This window comes from Varanus komodoensis, unplaced genomic scaffold, assembly GCF_004798865.1.
Source record: "Varanus komodoensis strain SLA01 unplaced genomic scaffold, ASM479886v1 scaffold1, whole genome shotgun sequence".
NCBI classification, from domain to species: domain Eukaryota; kingdom Metazoa; phylum Chordata; class Lepidosauria; order Squamata; family Varanidae; genus Varanus; species Varanus komodoensis.
The window spans coordinates 15750051-15770443 of NW_025335268.1; the positions used below are offsets into that span (position 1 = coordinate 15750051).

At 43.7% G+C, this 20393-nt stretch overlaps 1 protein-coding gene across 5 annotated transcripts in view; it reads right to left on the minus strand.

Moving 5' to 3' along the window:
• SLC29A1 (solute carrier family 29 member 1 (Augustine blood group)) overlaps nt 1-20393 on the minus strand; it is an 81579-nt gene that overhangs the window by 16636 nt on the left and 44550 nt on the right. For all 5 annotated transcript variants that reach the window (XM_044445586.1, XM_044445254.1, XM_044445334.1 and 2 more), the window contains exon 2: nt 14466-14594. The gene's annotated coding sequence lies outside the window, so the exon portion shown is untranslated. The remainder of the gene's footprint in view (nt 1-14465; nt 14595-20393) is intronic.

Consider the following 20393-nt stretch of genomic DNA (forward strand, 5'->3'; position numbering starts at 1 on the left):
AAGGGCGTGAAGGAGGAGCCACAGAAGCGGAGCCCGGTTTTGGGGTAAGGATGAGCGGGTCTGATTGCATCAGAGCCCTATCCCAAAGGAGCCTCCGAAGCCGGTTTTCGCGGTTCTTCCTAGCCTGTTTAGAGAAGGCTAGGCAATGAACACACTTACCCGTCCTATGCCCTTCCCCAAGGCAGAGGAGGCATAGGTCGTGCGGATCGGTCGGTGCCATCTTTGACCCACAATCAGCACATTTGCGGAAAGCCGCCCGCTGCGTCATCGCAGAAAGGGGAAGAAAAGAGAGATAGTGCAGAGGGTAAGTATATATTTTTTTGGTTTTTTTTTTTTTAAATCGAAGAAGAAGTGAGAGAGAGCTACACAAAACGGGAAAAACGAAGTAACGGGAAAGTAGTTTAAGGGCAGTATATAGAGAGAGAACCAGAATGGCCAAAGCAAAGGACGAAAGCGGCACGAGGCACAGCGAACGGCGGTCGCAAAGACTGAACAAATGGCGGACGCTCCGCTCTTTATAGCCTGTGGGGGAGGGGAGCGGAGCTTCCCGCCAAAAACCGTTAGCTTTCAATCTTCCGGCCAAAGGCACTGCGCAGGCGCAGCACCCATATGTGTGATGCACAGAGGCCACGACGAAGAAATAAGAACACTCCATTGGTTCTAAACATCAATGCTGAAGCAACTGTTTTGAACTAGGATGAGCATAGGTTTCGGTATGGAATGAGCTCGTCTAAAGAAAAGCAGGTTGCTTACCTGTAACTGATGTTCTTCGAGTGGTCATCTGTGCAATCACACATATGGGTACTGCGCCTGCGCAGTACCTTTGGCCGGAAGATTGATAGCTAACGGTTTGGCAGGAAAACTCCCCTCCCCTCCCCCCTAGCAGTATATATGGAGCAGAGTGTCCACCATTTTCCAGTCTTTGACAGACCAGACGTTCGCTCTCTAAAGAATAAATTATAACTAAATGAAGGGAAAAAATATCGTCAGTATCGATGGTAAGAAGAAAAAATATTGTGTAGGTACTGAGGACAACAATAGCATGGTACCGAAAAAAACAACAACAATACCACCCAAGGACACCAAGCGGGGCTGGCGGGTGGGTTGTGTGACTGCACAGATGGCCACTCGAAGAATATCAGTTACAGGTAGGCAACCTGCTTTTCTTCGTCGTGGCCTCTGTGCATCACACATATGGGTAGAGCTTACCCTAACTGGAGGAGAGAGGTGTCATCAACGAAGAATAGTTGAAAGAATGGCTCTGCCAAAGGAACAGTCTTGTCTAGTCCAAACATCCAGTCTATAATGGGTAGCGAATGTACATGGAGTAGCCCAGGTGGCAGCTCTGCAGACATCGTTGATTGGAACTCCCGACGCAAAGGCTGAAGAAGCAACTACAGCTCTAGTAGAATGACCCCTGGGAATTGTGGGTAAGTCTATCTTGGCCAACTGATAGGACAGAATAATAGTGTGAACTATCCACTTGGAAAGTCTCTGAGGGGTAACCGGAAAACCTTGATTTTGCTCAGAGTACTTAACGAAGAGCTTATTGGAATGTCGAATAGACTCAGCCCTCGATCTATAGAAGGCTAAACAACGCCGTATGACGAGAGTGTGTAAGGACCTCTCAATCGGATTTGAAGGAGATGGGAAAAAAGCAGGTAAGACAATCTCCTGGCCCATGTGGAAAGAGATAGCCACTTTTGGAAGAAAAGACGGATCCATTCGTAGAACTACTTTCTCCCTATGAAAGTTCAAATATGGAGGGTCTACCCTGAGGGCGCAGAGCTCACTAGCTCTCCGGGCTGAAGTAATCACTACAAGGAAAGCAGTTTTCCAAGAGACAAGGCATAAATCAATTGTTGCCAAAGGTTCGAAAGGAGGTCTTGTTAGCACTTGTAGCACCACTGATAGACTCCAAGTAGGCATAAGCAGTCTGACCGTCAGATGGAGGTTATGGAGTCCTTTAAGAAATCTCTTTACCAGTGGTTGAGAAAAAATGGAAGAACCTTGAACTGTACCACGGTAATAGGAAATTGCTGCCATATACACTCTTATGGAGAATGGTTTAAGTCCAGAACGGTGAAGTTCTAAGAGGAACTGGAGGATATGATCTATGGATGCAGAGTTTGGCGAAAACGAGTGAGATTCAGCAAAGATAGAGAATCTACGCCACTTCGCCACATACGATTTTCAAGTGGACGGCCTTAGCGCAGAATTGAGAATACATTGGATGTCTGGATGAAAAACTCGCGAACCCGACAGAATATTCGTCGGATCCAAAGACGTAGAGAAGGTAGGTGGATTCGAAACATGGAATAGCGTGCCGGATCCGGAGACATGATCAGTAGAAACTGCAGATGACATTGGTACCGAGTCGACGCTGACTGCTATCGAATTCGCCAGGCTGTCATTTTCAGCGATGCTAGATCTGGGTGGCGAATCGTTCCTTCCCGCTGAGTTATGAGATAAGGAATGGGAGGAAGTTGAAGGTATTTCTCTCGAGAAATGTGAAGAAGTGTTGAAAACCATGGTTGGCATGGCCACCAAGGAATTATCAGCAGTCCTGTGGCTCCGTCGTGGATTATCTTTGCTATTACTCTCATAATGAGGGGAAGCGGGGGGAAAGCGTAAAAGATCATATCATTCCAAGGGATGATAAAGGCATCCCCGGATGACCCCTGTCCGATTCCTGCTCTCGAGCAAAAAGTCTCACATACCGTTTTGTCAAGTGGCGAATAAGTCTATGTCTGGGAGACCACATCGCTGAAACAGTCAGTCGCATGTCTGACGGTCCAGTTCCCATTCGTGAGATGTGGACATGTGCCTGCTTAAGAGATCGGCTTCCACATTGTCCGTACCGGCTAGGTGTATTGCTATCAAGGTAATGTCTCTCGGAATGCACCACTCCCAGATCTGCATCGATAGCCGGGCTAACGTTGGTGACTTCGTCCCTCCTTGTTTGTTCAAATAAAAGACTGCAGCGATGTCGTCTGAGGTTATCTGAACAACTCGACGGCGAAGAACGTCCTCAAATGATTGCAGAGCTTTGAATACTGCTATAAGTTCCAGGAAATTGATACGATTCCTGGACTCCTGTCAATTCCAAATACCCTGTGTGTGTAGGCCAGAGCACAGTGCTCCCCATCCCAGCAGAGACGCATTGGTACCAAGAGTCACTGCAGGGCACCGAGGTCGGAACGGGACTCCAATGTTTAAGTTGTCTGATACCGTCCACCATAGTAGGGATTGTAGAACTGAGGACGGGAGTCAAATCAACTTCATAGGTAAATCCGTCTGTGGCCGGAACATTCTGTTGAAGAACAGTTGAAGGGGGCGAAGCTGAAGCTTGGCATATGGAACTACAGCGAGGGATGCTGCCATGTGCCCCAAAAGTCTGGGCAGGAACAGTTCCGTCTCGTCGAATTTGATGGATGTGTTGAGTAATAGTGCGTTGTCTGTCTTGAGGGAGAAAAACCTTGGCCACTGTAGAATCCAGACGGGCTCCAATGAAGTTATCATCTGCGTAGGAACAAGAGATTTCTTGCAGTTAATGCAAAGTCCAAGGTCCTGTAATAAGGAGCAGGCCATGTCTACAGAGGAACAAAGTCCTTCTCTAGTCTGGGAAACCAGCAACCAGTCATCGAGATAGGGGTATATTTGAACTCCGCGTAGTCGAAGGTGTGCGCAGACAGGGGCCATACACTTTGTGAAGACCCTCGGGGCAGTGGCCAGTCCAAACGGGAGCACCATGAATTCGTAGATTTCAGAAGCAACCGCAAAATGGAGGAAATGCCTATGATGTGGATGGATCGAAATATGAAAACAGGCATCCCTCAAGTCCAGTAAGGCAGACCAGTCCTCTCTCCTCAGCAACGGCAGGATATTTTGAAGTGTGGTCATCCAAAACTTCTTTGGTGTTATAAATTTATTAAGAGCTCTTAGGTCCAATATTGGCCGAAGACCTCCATCCTGTTTCGGGACCGTAAAGTATCTAGAATAGAATCTGTGGAGTCCTTCTGATAAAGATAAGCGACGAATGGCTCCTTTAGAAAGGAGCTGACGAACCTTGTCTAACAACACCGGTGAGCATGGAGTAAACCAGATGGGACTTGATGACGGAACGATGTCGAATTTGATATCCGCGCTGAATGATGGATAACACCCACCGATCAGATGTAATGGACTCCCAAACGGGGAGTTGGCCCTTCAGCTGGTCCCCAAATGAGAGGGGGAAGGGTGGGGTTGGAAGGAGAGGAAAGGTTCGCCCACCCCATCAGTGCTGGCATTTGTCCCTGTCAAAGCAGCAGCGGCCCTGCTGGAATCGCTGGGGCAGTTGTTACCTGCGGCGTTGTTGATGGTGCTGCGGCTGTTGTCAGGGTGGATATTGTTGTCGATATTGTGGACGGGTCCACGACCACTTATGTCGAGGCTGAGGCTGCAACTCCATATGTCGGGCTGTCATCCTCGACTCGTGGATCTTCTTCAACTTGTGGTTGGTCTTTGCGTTGAAGAGGCTGGACCCATCAAAGGGCATCTCCTCAATCCTCCTCTTCATCTCCTCTGGAAAGTTGCAATTAAACAACCAGGCGTGCCTCCAGAGAGAGATGGAGCCGACGAGAGCCCTCGAGTCCATGTCCACATGGTGTCTGGCTGTGGATAGCTGTTGCACCGCGACCTGCATGGCCTCCTTTATGAATACCCATGCCAGGTCGCCTTGGTTATCTGGGAGAGCGGCAATGATGTTGTCCAGGTGCTGCATTATAAAGTATTGATAACGTGCCAATGTCACTTCATAGTTTGATATTCGTAGGCCAAGTCCTGAAGCCACATAGACTTGGAGCACAAGGGAGTCGATCTTCCTCCCCTCTTTGTCGCGGGGCGCTGTGTGACCCCGTGCCTCCTGGCCCTGAGAAGACTCTACCACCACCGAGATCAGTTTGGGGTGACAAAGGAGGAATGGAATGTTCCCCTCCTGAACCCGGTACATGGCTTCATATCTTCTTGAAGTCGGTTGAGGGTGAGCTGGGAGGTCCCATGGTTGAGTCATCACTTGTCGCAGAGTTGTGATGAGCAGCAAAGCGATGGAGGTCGATTGCTCGCCCCGCACTACATCATAGAAACGATCGGTGCTGGGACCAGGCTGTTGGCTGGCCTCGATTTCCAGCAACCTCACCAGCCTGGACATCAGTTCAGCGAAAGAGATGTGCGGCTCTTCTGGTGATGCAGGGCCTTGCGAGGTGACTGCAGCATCAGGCGAAGTCGAATCAACCTCAAACTTGTCCGAGTTCACGCAATATGGAGCTGGGACGCTGGAGGAGGAATCTCCTGGCGACACCGATCTACCGTTCTCCCTAGACAGTGCCCGCAGGGCATCTCTCAAGGCTATAGAATGGGGACAATCCCGAGGAGCTGGTGGAGGGGATAGGCCTCTAGCAGCCGGGTAGTAGCCGATGGATTGGTAGTCAGGCCATTTTGGCGCGGAAGAATACCGGGAGTGGTACCAGTCGTCGGATCAGGCGCCAGAAGACCAACTTCTACGGCTTCTCGGAGGGGACATTCCAGTCTTGGTATCAGGCCGAACAGGTGGCATAGGTATCGGGAACTGGGCCCTCAGCAGGGAGTCTTGTATTTCACTGTCGGAGATCAAGCCGTGAGGTGGATCCTGGTGTTGTTCAGATCCCATATGGCGTGGAGAGGCTGAAGGAGTAACTCTCATTGCTGCCTGAATGGCCGGACCCAAGGGCGTCGGTACCACGACTGCGGTCAGGACCGAGGAAGCCGCCGAATCTGAGTGTCGATGTTTGGTGTGCTCGGGTTTCTTCGGTTTCTTAACCGGCTTTTCGGCCTTATCTCTTTTGGCCTTCTTATGCACAGACAGCTTCTCAGGGCCGCTGTGTTTCCTCTTTTCCTGCTGTTTCTTGGGCGGGGAAACAGGCTGATCGCCCATGGTGGGAGCATCTTTGTCCGAAGGGCGTAGCAGCAGAGGAAGGGGCCAGACGTTGCGGCGGATCGGCTGAAGACGGACGGCGGTCAGGTACAACCGAGGTTGTAGCAGGCTTAGCCACCAGCTGGTCCGATTGTAGGAGAGCCTGGTCCCACAGGAGCTTACATAGGCGGTTCTCCCTATTCTTCCTGGCCTGCTTGGAGAAGGCCAGGCAATGGCCACATTTGTCCGTCCTATGGCCTTCCCCTAAACAGAGGAGGCACAAGTTGTGCAGGTCCGCAGCGGGCATCTTAGAGCCAAACACTCCACACTTGTGGAACGCCATTCGTTGCGCCATCGCAGAAAAGTAGAAAAAAGAGAAGATAGTATAGCGGGAACAGATATTTTTTGTTTTGTTTTGTTTTTACAGGAACAAGAAGAAAGAGAAAAATGAAGAGACTAACTGGAACAGTAAAGGGTAATATAAACGAGGGAATACTACCTTGGAAGAGAGAAAGAGAACTCAACAAGCAAAGGGAATACGAGTAACGATCTAAGCGAGAGCGAAGCGGCACGAGGCACAACGAACGGCGGTTGCAAAGACTGGAAAATGGCGGACACTCTGCTCCATATATACTGCTCGGGGGGAGGGGAGCGGAGTTTTCCCGCCAAACCATTAGCTATCAATCTTCCGGCCAAAGGCACTGCGCAGGCGCAGTATCCATATGTGTGATGCACAGAGGCCACGACCAAGAAAAACAGGTTTCAGATTTGATACTTTTTAGACATTTCTAGTCCTCATGGTTAGATCTCTGTTCCCTTATTGACTTCTGGATCACTATTACATGCAGAGATACAGATAGAATTCGCTTGAGAATATGAGGATAGTATTGTTTCTTTCTACTACCAGGTCTAGATTTGATCCTTAACCATTTTCATAAATTGTACACAGCAGACTGTTCCTGGGCTCAGGCAAAAATCTGTATTCTCTCCCAGGGCTGTCATCTCACACACTTCACTGATGGAAGGCACTGAATCAGTAATGAAAAAGACTGGGATGTATAAAGTCAAAAAAGGTCTGAACAAATACAGCAACGAAAATACAAGTAAACAGAAAGAAGAGTAAAGGAGTTCCAAGGCAGAAAAATCAGCATAAAGATTTTGAATTTGCAAGCAACGAGTGATCGGGTATTACAAATACTGGGAATGAAGTGGAGAAAAGCAATCATCCAGCATGATATGAACTGGAAGAATAAACATGACTAGGAAGTTAGACAAGTAGAAGCCAAACCCTTGCATTGATTCTTGGGTAAGCAGTTGTGAAGGCAATTCTTTCTTTCTGAACCACACATTGGTTGAAATCTGCTGGTATTGCCCGTAATTCCATAGCACTCATAGCCTGTACATGCCATGGCAAGTTGTTACTGTTCTCTCATGCACAAATGAAACCCTGTAACATGAGGCATGTGAAGACAAAGGTCTTACATTTTGTGGCATTTTTATTGATCATAAGATGCTTAAAAAGTTATGGCTGTTGCTCCTTACAAGATGTGGCTGTTGTCACAGAAAAAAGTTTGCCGAGTTCTTCTTTCTACACTGCCTGCAGGCATCAACACACCTGTGCCGTAAGCAGAGCACACTAGAAGGAAAGCAAACACTGCACGCACCTGAGTGTAACCAGCTGGCCGTGCCTCAGACTGCTGAGCCAAACCCTGTGCTAGGAGGCATATATTTGAAGGAAGCAGGACTGAGTTCTGCCATCCTGTTTTTACGTGGGCTAAGCCTGTGTCAGAGTCACAGCAGCCAGAGAGTTTGTCTTGGCGTCTGCGGTTGGAGCAGAGTCTGCTTGTCCCATCTGGTTGGTAGTCTGAGGTCACTGCCAAATTTCCAGACAGGACAGGAACAGCGGCAGACTTTCAGCTCTGGGATTGTAGGAAGCTTGGTTTTGTCAGGAAGTATAAACAGGGCTACAGGACTGGCTGGGGTGAACTAACCCATGCTCAACCCAACAGCCTACCTCTCTAATTTTTCACCAGCAAGGAAAGAAGCTGCACTTCCTACATGACATGTGTTGCTCTGATATAGCAGGTCTTTGTCCCCTTTTTGGAAGGCACCTCTGCTTTGTTACAGTCCCAGCCGATGTCCCTCCTACTCCTCCAGATACCAGCAAGGTTATGAATGAGAACCCAGATTACATGTGGGAGACTAAAAAACTTAAAATCATCAGTCAAGCAAGGGATGCAGTTCTGTGGGCACACAGCCAGAACCCAACACTTCTGGGGAACAAGGCCATCGCACATGTTGGTCTGACATGGCTAATGTTCCTCTTCTGACTGTGGCTGTCACATGCCTCCAAATTATTTCCAAAGAAAGCTGTTTTGTTCATCAGAAGCAATTTTTAACAACAGAGGGAAGTGGGAAGCATTGGGCTCTTACAAAGGAATCTAAAATGAACAAGAGTAATCCAGCCAAGTAAAATAATGCAAGAAGGCACAGTCCCCATAACTCAGGTAACAAATGAATGCATACAATTCTGCACTTTTCAGTGACTCTACATAACCAAGTACATTGATAAGACCTTGTAACAACATACTAGCCTCTTAGAAATTGACAGTCAACAGAAACAGGCAACTTCTTAAAGAACTCTGCATTCAGCAGCTGGGGAACTCTGGTTCTCACTCAACAAAGCATGCAAACCTTATTAGCCAGTATGTTAGTTAGCAGAAATGTATGGTATTTCAGAACATGTTTTATTGGTTTTCCTCTCAAGACTATGCCAGGGGCTATTTTAAGAACAACGAAAACCTTTGCAGGGCTTCAGGAGAATGGAATATTAAGAGACTCTGCTGATTGAGGCATTAGCTCCTGAACCAGTCAAAAATAATGGTTTCTCTTTCTGAAAGAACATATTCAAAAGCAGAGAACATCTTTTTTAAAATTTGGGATCTAGAACAGCAGTGTTTTTCAAACATACCCAAAACTGTACAGATTCTCTTCTGAACAGAGAGCAAGAGAAAAAGAGAGCATCTCAAGTGCAGGAAGAACAATGCTGTGAAGCTCAGAAGTAGGATAGGACTAATGAGTATCTCCTGGCAATCCTACTAGCTTTGTTATAACTAATAGCCACTGATGAATGCAATTCTTGCCTGGAAAACTTATCTTGAAGGGCCTAAGTATGCAGACACTAGTAGCAAAGCCCTGAGAACTACTTTTTGTATTTAAAAAACAGCTCCAGGAGAGGGCATATTTACACACAGAAATGCACATGTATGATTAGCCCTTTTCCCACTATCCACTTTTCTTCAACCTGTAAATCCAAGACGTGCTCCCATGGGATCCCAATGCTTTTCTCAGACGATGCTTTCCCACAGAAAGCAGCAAGGAAGGGTGTAATTTGGGGTAAAATATGAGCAGTAGAAAAAAACATGGTGAGTGTGCACATTTGTTTAGAATACTTGCATTCAGTGCATGCTTGTGGTGATCTACAAGAAAAAGGCAATGATTAAATTGCATACAAATACAGAAATCTCAAAGTGTATCTTAAGATTGGGGATTAAATGTTAAAAACAGTGAACAGCATTAACTAATAATAGATGGCAGTACGTGCAGTGCATATTTATGGGTTGGATTCAGGATCTGCCTTCTGTGGACAGGAGGTCTCTGTTTATGGAAGGTGCGGGTTTGCTCTTCCCCAGCATCACAGCTCACTTTATTAAGCTGGGTCTTCAAACTTTCTGTAGTTTTGTCAGAGGAGCTGGAAAAGCTGTTGTGGGGAGGACAGAGCAAGGAATTCCATTTCTTTCAGCTCATTTGTACGTGCCTAGATATTTATACACACAGAGATATTTATACACACACACAAGGTATCTTTTCTTAAAAGGCAATCCTGGCTTTGCACTTCAGTGAGTGCCTCTGTGTATATTAAGTCCTTGTCAAGCACTATGTAAGGGGAAATTTGTCACTGAGAAGGGATAAAGGAAAGCAGTACACAAAACAAAGGCAGCTGGCTATGCTGGCCACAAGAAAAATTAAAAAATCTGTAGCATAATGCCTTTATTAGGTGAACTCAAAACCAAGCCAAAGGTCAGGCAAGCTCAAAAGTCACGTAAATGGCATTTTTTTTGTAATATCTTGCCTGAAGAAATCTGAAAGCCTTGAAAAGCTGGCACATTTTGTGAAACATTTGAATAAGCCTAATAAAGCTATTTCACTACATAGCATTTGGAGGCAAGAGAGTTTTAGCAGACCTGGCTAGCAAGATGAGCCTATAGTGAACCTGGAAATGCCTTGCAAATGAATGAGTTATAAGGAAGCACCTGAAGAAAGAGGAGTTGGCTTCAAGAATAAAGAAGGGGAAGCTGATCCAGGCATGGGGAGGGGCAGGGGACTAGAAAGGAACAAACATGGGATATAAGAGCAGGTGAACTTGTCCCAGGCTGAAGGTCTGAGAATACACAGAGATAGGAGAGATCATTTCCTATCTCTCTTGCAAATAGTAAGAGACATCTGACAGCGGTCTCCTTCAAATATATGTTGTCTTAATTTGTGCTCAATGAGTAACTCAAGTTTAATGCTGGCAAGACATGGGTGCTTAGTTCATTTTTCCCTATTTCAACACTGCCTTATTTCCAGTGAACACAACTGTCTTTGAAATGAATCTGGAGACATGAGTAAGAGCAATGAAGATGCGGCTTGTCTCCACTGTGGCTTGTTTTTATTAGCATCCCTTGTAAACAAGGCTGGGTTCTGGATTTGGGCCCACAAAAACCTGCCTTTGTGCATGATGGACGGTATTATCTTTATTTTCCATTCTGTGAGCTAGATTCTGCTTTGTAGATCTGTTGGTGTCTCTGTTACACCCCTGAAGGAAGTGATTATTTCTTATGCTTTCGCAGATTCTAACAAAGCTATGGCAGTTCTCCTGAGTACTGTAGATTAAAAATGTCCCCATGAATTTTCATGAGGAAATTGCAGCTGTTATCCGTGAAGGATTTGAGGCACATGCTTTATATTTTCAAACAAAATGTTTAGCAAAAGCGTTGGGGTACAGTGTCTACACCTTTTGTATAATGTGATCTGGCCTTTAATTTACCAACCTAGTTTTGGTGTTTTGCCCCTTTCCTACCGCTTCGTGCATTTCATATCTCTCTCCTCTGGCATCTCTCATCCCAGATTCTCTCGAAAACATTACTTCAACCTCTAATTGATAGTCAAAGGGAAAAACAATCATCTGGTCATCATGACCAGCCAACTGGAGAGCATAACATTCTATGACCATGCAACTGTTAAGATTGCATCCCTACACGAAGATGCTGCCCCCACATCTATTGCAGAAGAGATTCCAAATGTATAACAAGCACAAACAGGCCTCTCTTTCACTTAAGCAAGAGAGAATTCAAGCTAGGCAGAACGGAAATTAAGATTTACTAAAACCTGTGTTTTTCTGCATAGACCTGACCTAGTTTATTTCATAACCATACTTACCCAATACGACCAAAGACACAACTCAAAAACTGGATTTATAAAACAAAAAACAATGAAACAACTCCCTATAAATATGGTGTTTTATAAACCAGTCTTCCCCAACCTAGTATGCTCTAGATGCTTTGAATCTCAGCTTCTATCAAACCCAGCCAAGATGATCCCACTTTGGCCCCACTCACCACTGGAATGTGGCCCTTAGTTCTGCACCCTAGTATAGAAAAACTGTAGGCATTTGGTGCCAACTTAGAAAAGGCATTGCATCTTTATACAGACACCAAATGGAATGCCTTTGTTAAGACTGTGTTTGTTAAAACACCAGCTAAAAACAATAGTATGGTTTTTCTAATGAATAGCAGGCAAATATATGCAGATTCAATTTGTAAATAAAACTACTAACCAACTTACCCATCTAATTGACTAAGCTTTCTTGAATCAGATGACAGTCCTAGAAGTTACCACAGGGTTCATTCCTGGACCCAGTGCTCTTCAACATCTTTATTAATGATTTAGGTGAGGATGTATAAGGAAAGATAACCCAATTTGCAGATGATAGAAAACTGGATGGAATAGCAAACACCCTAGACCCAGGGCGATCTACTGAAAGCAACAGAATGAGAGTCAATGAGTGCCAAGTCCTCCACCTAAGAAAAAGAAACCAAATGAATCGATACAAGATGGGGAATACAGAACTGGGAGAAAAAATCTCAAGAGTAATTGTGGACAATAGCCTAAACATGAGCCAACAATGTGGTACAACCACCAAAAGGGCAAGTGCTATTTTGGGATGCATTAACAGAAATTACTTCCAAATAACGAGACATAGTAGTTCCGCTATATTCCTGACTAGACAGAACTCATCTGGAATATTGTGTCTAGTTCTGGGCACCAAGGTTTAAAGATACAGAAAAATTAGAAAGAGTCCAGAGGAGGGCAACAAAATTGATTCAGGGTTTGGAAACACTACCCTGTGAGGAGAGACTGAGAGAACTGGGCATGTTCAGCCTTGAGAAGAGAAGACTGAGGGGGGACATGACATCCCTCTATAGTACCTCAAAGGCTGTCACGAAGATCTCTTCTTGCTGAAGTCAGAGCGCAGGACCAGGAATGATCAAGTCAAGCTGTGACAACCCAGATTCAGGCTGGACATCAGGAAAAGATCCTCACTGTCAGAGCAATAGGACAGTGGAACCAGCTGCCTAGAGAAGTGGTGGGCTCTCCCAACTAGCGACATTGGAAAAAAAAACTGGACAGCCATCTGAATGGGATAGTGTAACATGGTATCCTGCAACAGCAGGAGGTTGGACGCGATGGCCTTCATGGCCCCTTCCAATTCTACTATTCTATGATTCTATGAATAAAAATGATATAGCTAGAATTGTTACTTGATCCTTACACTTCAGGAGATCAGCAGAAAATACAAGTCCAGATACCTTGTACTTCAACTCTCAGCATTCCTGATTACTGACCATGCTAGCTGGGTCTCCTGGGAACTGTAGTACAAATTATCTGGAGATATGCAGGTTGTATACCTGTATCTGTAGTTCTTCACAGTGGTCTCTGTGCATCACACACATGGGTGACTCAGAGTAGGCAAGAGCATGACTGTACCACACCAACAGACAGGGGAGGAAGACGGCTTGATGTGATGGCGTGCTGCATCTACTTGGCGATGGGCCTGGGCCTCTACTTATCAAATTATGAGGTGATGATGGGGGAGGTACCAGGCCTTCTTGGCAGAAGATGGAGGCTCTGGCAGCTTTTCTCCCAAACCAGCATAGGGAACTCACCAGAGTCTTCCTAGCTGAGGGTGTGCAGCTGTCCAAACAGCAAATCTCCATGGCATGCCATCATGTTGATTGCGACTTGAAGGCCCTACTTGGTACAGTAGCGTTATGACAACACGGATGGCTTCAGGAGACAAATGTTGCTATGGCAATATGAAAACAAGCATTCTTCAAATAATGGAGGTGAACCAGTCCCCTTCCTTAAGCAATGGCATTATAGACTGAAGATCTTCTGCCAACCCATGCCATACCTGACCCTTATTATGAAATTATTAGCACCAATTCATAAATTACTTGGGAGGAAGGGTAACAAATCAACTCAAAATGTGAGCTGGAAGGGAATGGCAGTATCACCCCCAGAAGAATACTGGAAAGCTGAACTTCCAACACAGGAATAGGAAATATATTTTAAAAAAACACCTCTGACTAAGTGGGAATCAGTGAAACAACAAGGATTCAAAAGGTCAGGCAAGAGAAGTACCCAGGTCTCTTCCACTCTGAAAAGTACCCAGTCTGAAAACATACTTTGGTTTGTGAAACAACTGCTAGTCAGCTGGACAAGGAGGAAGGCCCAAATATAGTGGGCAACTACCAAGAACAACAAAGAGAGCATGAAGTTTACAGCAGCCATTGTAGGTCAAACGGCAGAGTGCGATGCTAATGGGCAGCTTTTATACCAATCCAATACATTAATAATAAATAACATAGCTCCAGCAAGAGCTAATAATAGAATGGGCCATCACAATCACCCTCATATTTGGGCTAGTGGAAAAGCTGACCTGTGTGACCAAAACTTGAGATTAAGGACTTGAATCAGGTATCTCTAACAGAAGTGAAACAATTCTAATAGAGACAACCTACATGTAGAAGACCTGGTAAATGGAAACAGATGCTCCAGCATGATTATCTGAGAGATCCAAGAAAGACAAGATCTAATCACCTTTCTGATAATGTGATGTTTCAAACTTGCCAGAAATGGAAGTGAGTCAGTGCTGACACAGAACATGTCCACAAAGTTCTAATTCCAAGCAATAAGCAGGAGGGGAGTTTAGAGAGATCATTTAGAAGCATCAGATGCTTGTTAAAAGATAACATGCTCTACATTGCAAGACAACACAAAACATTGAATATTGAGGGGAACTGGTTATATGACAAAAGACACAACAATTCAAAAACCTATTAGATTCCATACTGAGAAAGGCTGTCATCCAGCCACACTAGGGATTTCCATTCATAATAATTTTATGCCATATGACACAATATATACCCACCTGGAGGCGGGTAAAAGCCACGAGTACTCTTCAACGTTGATCCCAGAGAAGAAGATCCTAATTTAGAGGAGGCTGCTGAAGATGAGAATATTGAAACCAGATATAATCCTTACAGACAGCTGTAGAAACCTAGGGGGAAAAAATGAAATTCCAAGTCAAAACATGCCTTCTAAAATGGAATTAGTTCAAAGCAAATTAAGATCAAGCAATTATTTAACACTTAAACCTCCCTATTTATTTATTTAGCTATATTGCAGTCCCACACCCAACTCTACTTTGCTTGTTTGAATTAACTGGTAACTGACATGTTTCTGGGATGAGGAAGAAGCAATGTTTTTTTACTGAACTTCAGAAGGATACCAATGCACTGAAATTTGCTTAACTTTTCTGCGTTTTCCTTCCTTCCTTCCTTCCGTTTTTGAGCTGTTAAGTACATCTTCACTCAAGAGGGTAGGAAGAGACAGATTGTACAGAAAGGGAAATAAAATGCACCCTTTTCTGACACCTTTGCCTATAGGAAAACATACTGTTTATATTCTGTCTTAACAGTAGCTTCTTCTCCACAATATAGGATATCCATCAGGACAATGGAGGATCTTTCTCCTTGAGATTACTTCAACAACCATCTCTGAGTTGAACTTGTTATTCTTAATGAGGCATTAGGAGCTTTTGTTTCCCTGATTGCAGCCATCACCTGGCTCTTTCCCCTGCCATATGATCTGAAGTGCCTCTTCCTTTTCAGAATCTAGCTTGAACATCAGGAATTTCTCATCCCATATAGGGTGCACTCCATGCAACACCTCTAGCATCACCCTGCATGCATAGGAAATTAATGCAGTGGTCCTATAGTTGCTGAGTTCCTTAACATCTTTCTTATTGGGGTGGCATAAAAATGTTTTAACTAACAAACAAACAAACAAACAAACAAACAAACAAATATTGAACTTTTCCAGCCTGTGGCTCAGTCCTTTGTGTTCCATATTTGTTGACATATTCTTGTTAGGGTTTGAACTTATTCAGTTTCTGCAGCTTAGAATAGTTCTACCTTATCCTGTCTACTTTGGGTGCTTCATTCCTTCCAAGGGTTTTCAGAGCAGCTTTCACTTTGCTTTCTAATTTTGCAGGTTCTTCCCCATAGGATTCCTCTTCAAAGGAATCTGTCATTCCTGCATCCCTTCTGTATAGATTTTCCACTATCTCTTTCCACCTTCTCTTTATTTTTTACTGGACAGATAGCATGTCTTCCTGTTTATCTTTCAGCATTCCTAATCTAGGTTTGAATTTTCCTTTTATTTCTTGAATCTTCTGGAAGAGCTCTCTTGTTCTATTTCTTCACACTTGCCATTGTAATAGTTTTGATTGCTTACTCATCAAAATTTGTGATATTCCCCTTGAGAGCACAGCTGGGCCAATTTACATGGCTAATTAACTCACATCTGTTTTATAAATACTAGTTGCTTGAGGTGTTCTTGCAAGACTGAGCTAAATGCATTTCCCTGTAACAATGGTGCAAACTTAAGGCTCACTGGAGATTACACTCCTCTGAATGATAACAAAATTGAGCTCCTTGTTATAGAATTTCCAGGACACAACATGGAAAGCACAAACCAGTTAAGTTTTCTACCCTCTAATCCTTGAATGGGCCCCATCACACCAAATTGGTAAATGAAGCCATCCTTAGAACAGAACAGCTGACATGCCGCCAATATTCACAGGACTAATGGGCTGCTTGGATCTTTCTCCTGAGCCTTAAGTCTATATACAATTGTCCATCAGAGGGAAAATTCTGCACAGAACATTACAGTGGCTGAAACTAATTACACTGGTAATGACCATTTTTTACTATCTCAGCTAATGCTCGTACCCAACCACATAGTATCAGAAGCAACCCTGTCCTCAATCCTGCCCTTTTCAAACACTGGGGAAATACGCCATTTGGCTAAATCACAGCTTCAGACCTCGGTTCATGAAGCTGGAAAGAACAAACAATTTAGGCTTAATTGTTCCTTCCTCCTGCCATGTAAACCCTGCCCAATTTTAAAGTGTATTGAACAGAGACATACTCAAAAGCACAGGTGAACTCATCTGTTCTATAAATTCCTTAGAGCAACGATCCCCAAACTTTTTTTGTGCTGCCACCCCCTTTCCTCTTGGGCAACAACCCTAGAGCCCCCATGTCTCTTTCTTTCTATTAGGTCTACTGCTGTACTGCAAATTTAACACAACTAATCATGCCCCCTCTTGATTTTTCATAGGTCCCGGGGGGCAATATCACTCACTCTGGTGATCACTGCTTTCAACCTCGGATGGACAGACAGTATATCCCCAAATGCTTTAGATTTTGACTTGCAGGTGCCATCTAGCCCTCACACCATCTTCTCAAACCAGAAGTGATTCTCCAGCTCTTGTAGCATGGCTTTTTTTTTAACTGAACAGCCACAGACTGAACCTGGAACTTTCCACATGCTTTCCATTTGCAGCACCACCAAAATGTTATCAGTTGGAAAGTTATTAATGGCTCAGTCCCTATGTCACCAACGACCCATAGTTAATAAACTGTGTATTGTTGGAAATGCAATGCAAATGTGCATGCCTATCCACTTTTACTGCCACAGATAACCCAGAGATGCTTCATTTCTCTATTATTTTCATGACATCCACACTACCGTCTCTTGGTTAGAACATCGGCTTTTAATACAAGTTTCTTGTCCTTATTTGCCAAGAAAAAATGTGAAAACAAACAATTCATGTCTGTTGACAGCTCAGAACTAGAAACTGCTTAGAGCAAAGCTTCTAGTGCAATACTTAAGGTCCTTGTTTTATGACTGCAGAGGTAAGAGCTTGCATACAGATCTGAACTTTGGGTCATTTAACTCGTATCTCAAACACCCCATAAACTCAAACACAGCCTTTCTCAATTCACCCTGTCTCAACCTCTATGCAAAATGGGAATTAAGTATACATGAAGGTTGCAAAGCATTTTGTAAATTAAGGCTGCAATCTTAAATTTATCTAATCTAGTTATGAATTTCACTGAAATTAGTGAATGACCACTAAATAATGTGTAGCACTGAGCTATAAAAATGTGATAAAAATGAGAAACAGATGTAGTTGTGGCTCCTCCTAATTCCATTTCACCAAGCACCTCTAACCTATAGTCCTTCCTTGGCCTGTATTACCCCAGTTCTTGCCAAACTATTCAAAATACTACAAAAATATTTTGCTAAAACAAGAAGTTTTGATCTTGCAGAACACAGATACTGCTTTCCTTGGAGATAATTTAATCTAAGCACACCCTGCCAGGGATTTAGTTGAAGCCTACGCCTGAAATTCAAATGCATCGAATACCCTTTTTCATTTACAGATAGATGGAGGGGCCCTTTATTTCTTGCAAAGTAAAAACATTATATGCAGCAGTGATATGTGATTCCAAACTACTACTTTTCTCCAAGACAGAAGGAACTACAATAAAATTATATTTTCAAGAATTGTGGGAAGGGTAATACGGCATGTTGCAATCAGTATGTTTGAGCTAGAAAGATGACCTCAACAGAGATAATTTTAACTAATCATTTTCTCCAAATGGCTAAAAATTGTCACTGTGGTAATATTTTCTAAAGGAACTTTATTTTCATCCTCTTGCTAAACTTCCTGATAATCCATTCGATCTACGTGGTTGACATGCACAGAGGAAAAAGGGAAATCTGATGTTGCTCAATACATATAATTGGCACATGGAACGTAAGTGTGAACTTTGCAAGGCAAAATGGAAACTGTAAAGCAAGGCATAGGCCAATGAAACATCACAGTATTTGGTGTAAGTGAACTAAAGTGGACAGGAATGAGACATTTTCAGTTAGACAAATACAAACTGTTTTACTCTGGAAATGACAAACTCCAAAGAAATGGAATGGCTCAAGTATTGAAGCAAGGGCAGCACAGGCAGTAATCCAATGCATGACCAAAGAACATCCATCAGAATCCTCAGAAAGCTTATAAACACAACCACCACTCATGTCTATGTTCCAACAGTAGAAGCCAAGAGGAAGAAATCAAAAACTTGTATGCAAGCGTGGAAGAGCCTCCAAAGCATTCCTTCCTGCACCACTCATCTCTGGCATTTCCTTGCTGCAAAGTGAAGGCAAGGGTGAGTTTGGGCGGAGAGGAGTAGCTAGAAATATTTGCAGTTTTTCCACTTTCATGGAGGTTCTGTGCCCCCACTCCATGAATGTGGCAGGCCGACTACATGCGATCCAACTTACATACAAATTCAACGTAAAGACGAATTTCTATTTTCTCAAGAACAGAACTTGTTTGTAACCTGGGAACTGCCTGTACAGAATTCTGTGAAACTAACATTTTTATTACAAATATATACTTCAGGCAACCAACCAGATGATTGTACACATAATCATCACCAAATAACCAATAGAGAAATCAAAAAGACCATGTAAGTAGGTGTAAGCGATGGAGAAGCTGTATTCTCGCTGTCAAAGCAAGACCAGGAACAGACTGTGGTAGTGACCATGAACTCTTAGTATGAACAAATCAGATGAAAGGTGAAAAGATAATTATCAGAAACAAAGTGCCAAAATAAAATTTAAACTCTTGAGGAATTTAAAGTCCACATAAAGAACAGATTTGCGTTAAATAACTCAGTTGACCATGAGGCTTTGGCGAATGGGGCGGCATAAAAATGTTTTAATAAATAAATAAAATAAAACATGAAGAACTGTGGACTGAAACCAGAAATGTTGTTAGGGGAGAATGCCAAAAGGCAAATCTTGTAGTAAAAACAAAGAGAAGGCTTAGACAGATGACAAAAGAAAAACTCAAAATTGCTAAGAACAAGCAAGAAGCAAAAGCAAAAGGTGGCTGAAACAGTATCATACATATGGATGCAACTTCTTAGTGATTGTCTAGGTACAGAAAAAAGAACTATTATAACATAGCCAAACTTTTAAAAGCCACGTGCAAAAACTCTCAAAACTTTCCATAGGTGACAGTCAGACCTTGCCTTGCTTTCTTTCCCCTCTCCAGCATTTTCCAATCTGTTTGCTTTTCCTTCCCTCCCCACCGCTTCCTATCATGCTGCAAGAGGAAAAGATGGGATGAAGCAGAGGAAAAGATGGTGAACAAAATGAATTCTGTTATGGGGCAGAGAATGCCAAAAAAAAAAAAAAAAAGTCACATGACTTCCCCTAGAACTATTTGGACAACTTCAGTTTCTTTTGGCTTACTTTTCCTGACATTTTCCACCTTAATCTCTCTCTATTAGGACCTCCTTGCATTGCAAAGACTGGTGTGGCTGTAACATTCCCCTCTCCAGAGCAGGGAATTCATTTACAAATGGAAGAAGCAAGGCTGAGTAAGGAGAGGCTGAGGGCATTTTCCCAGGGTCAGTCTCAGGCTCTGATGGTTGTTAGCAGCTTCAAAGAACAAAAACAAGCAAGGCCCCTTTGTACCAAGGGGAGAGCCAAGAATCTGATTAGGGCCCAGGTTGCAGAGGTGCTGCTAGTTCACAGAACCTCTTCCTCTGGCTCCCTCCATGAAGCAAGCAATGCTTTTTGACTCACAGGAAGGTCTTGATGAACTGGATCACAGGGGAAGGTTGTCTTAAGCTATTCTCCATATCAGTGTAGTGCAAGCAACAGAGCACTCAGAGACTTACATAAAGCTGTGTATACTGCATGTATGGAATTTGCTAAACCCATTCTCAGATTGTCAGGCATCTTCCATTGCATCTTCTGCTAACTGGTGGAATCGGATTTTTCTTAATTTCCTGAACACTGAAAAGAGCCCAATTCCAGATAGGTACATTTGTACAAATGTACAAATCTCCCCCATTCACATTTCCATGCTTCAGCCTATGGGAGAAAATGCATACCCACAGTTTATGCTCTTCTTCACATTTTTCATATTTGTAGG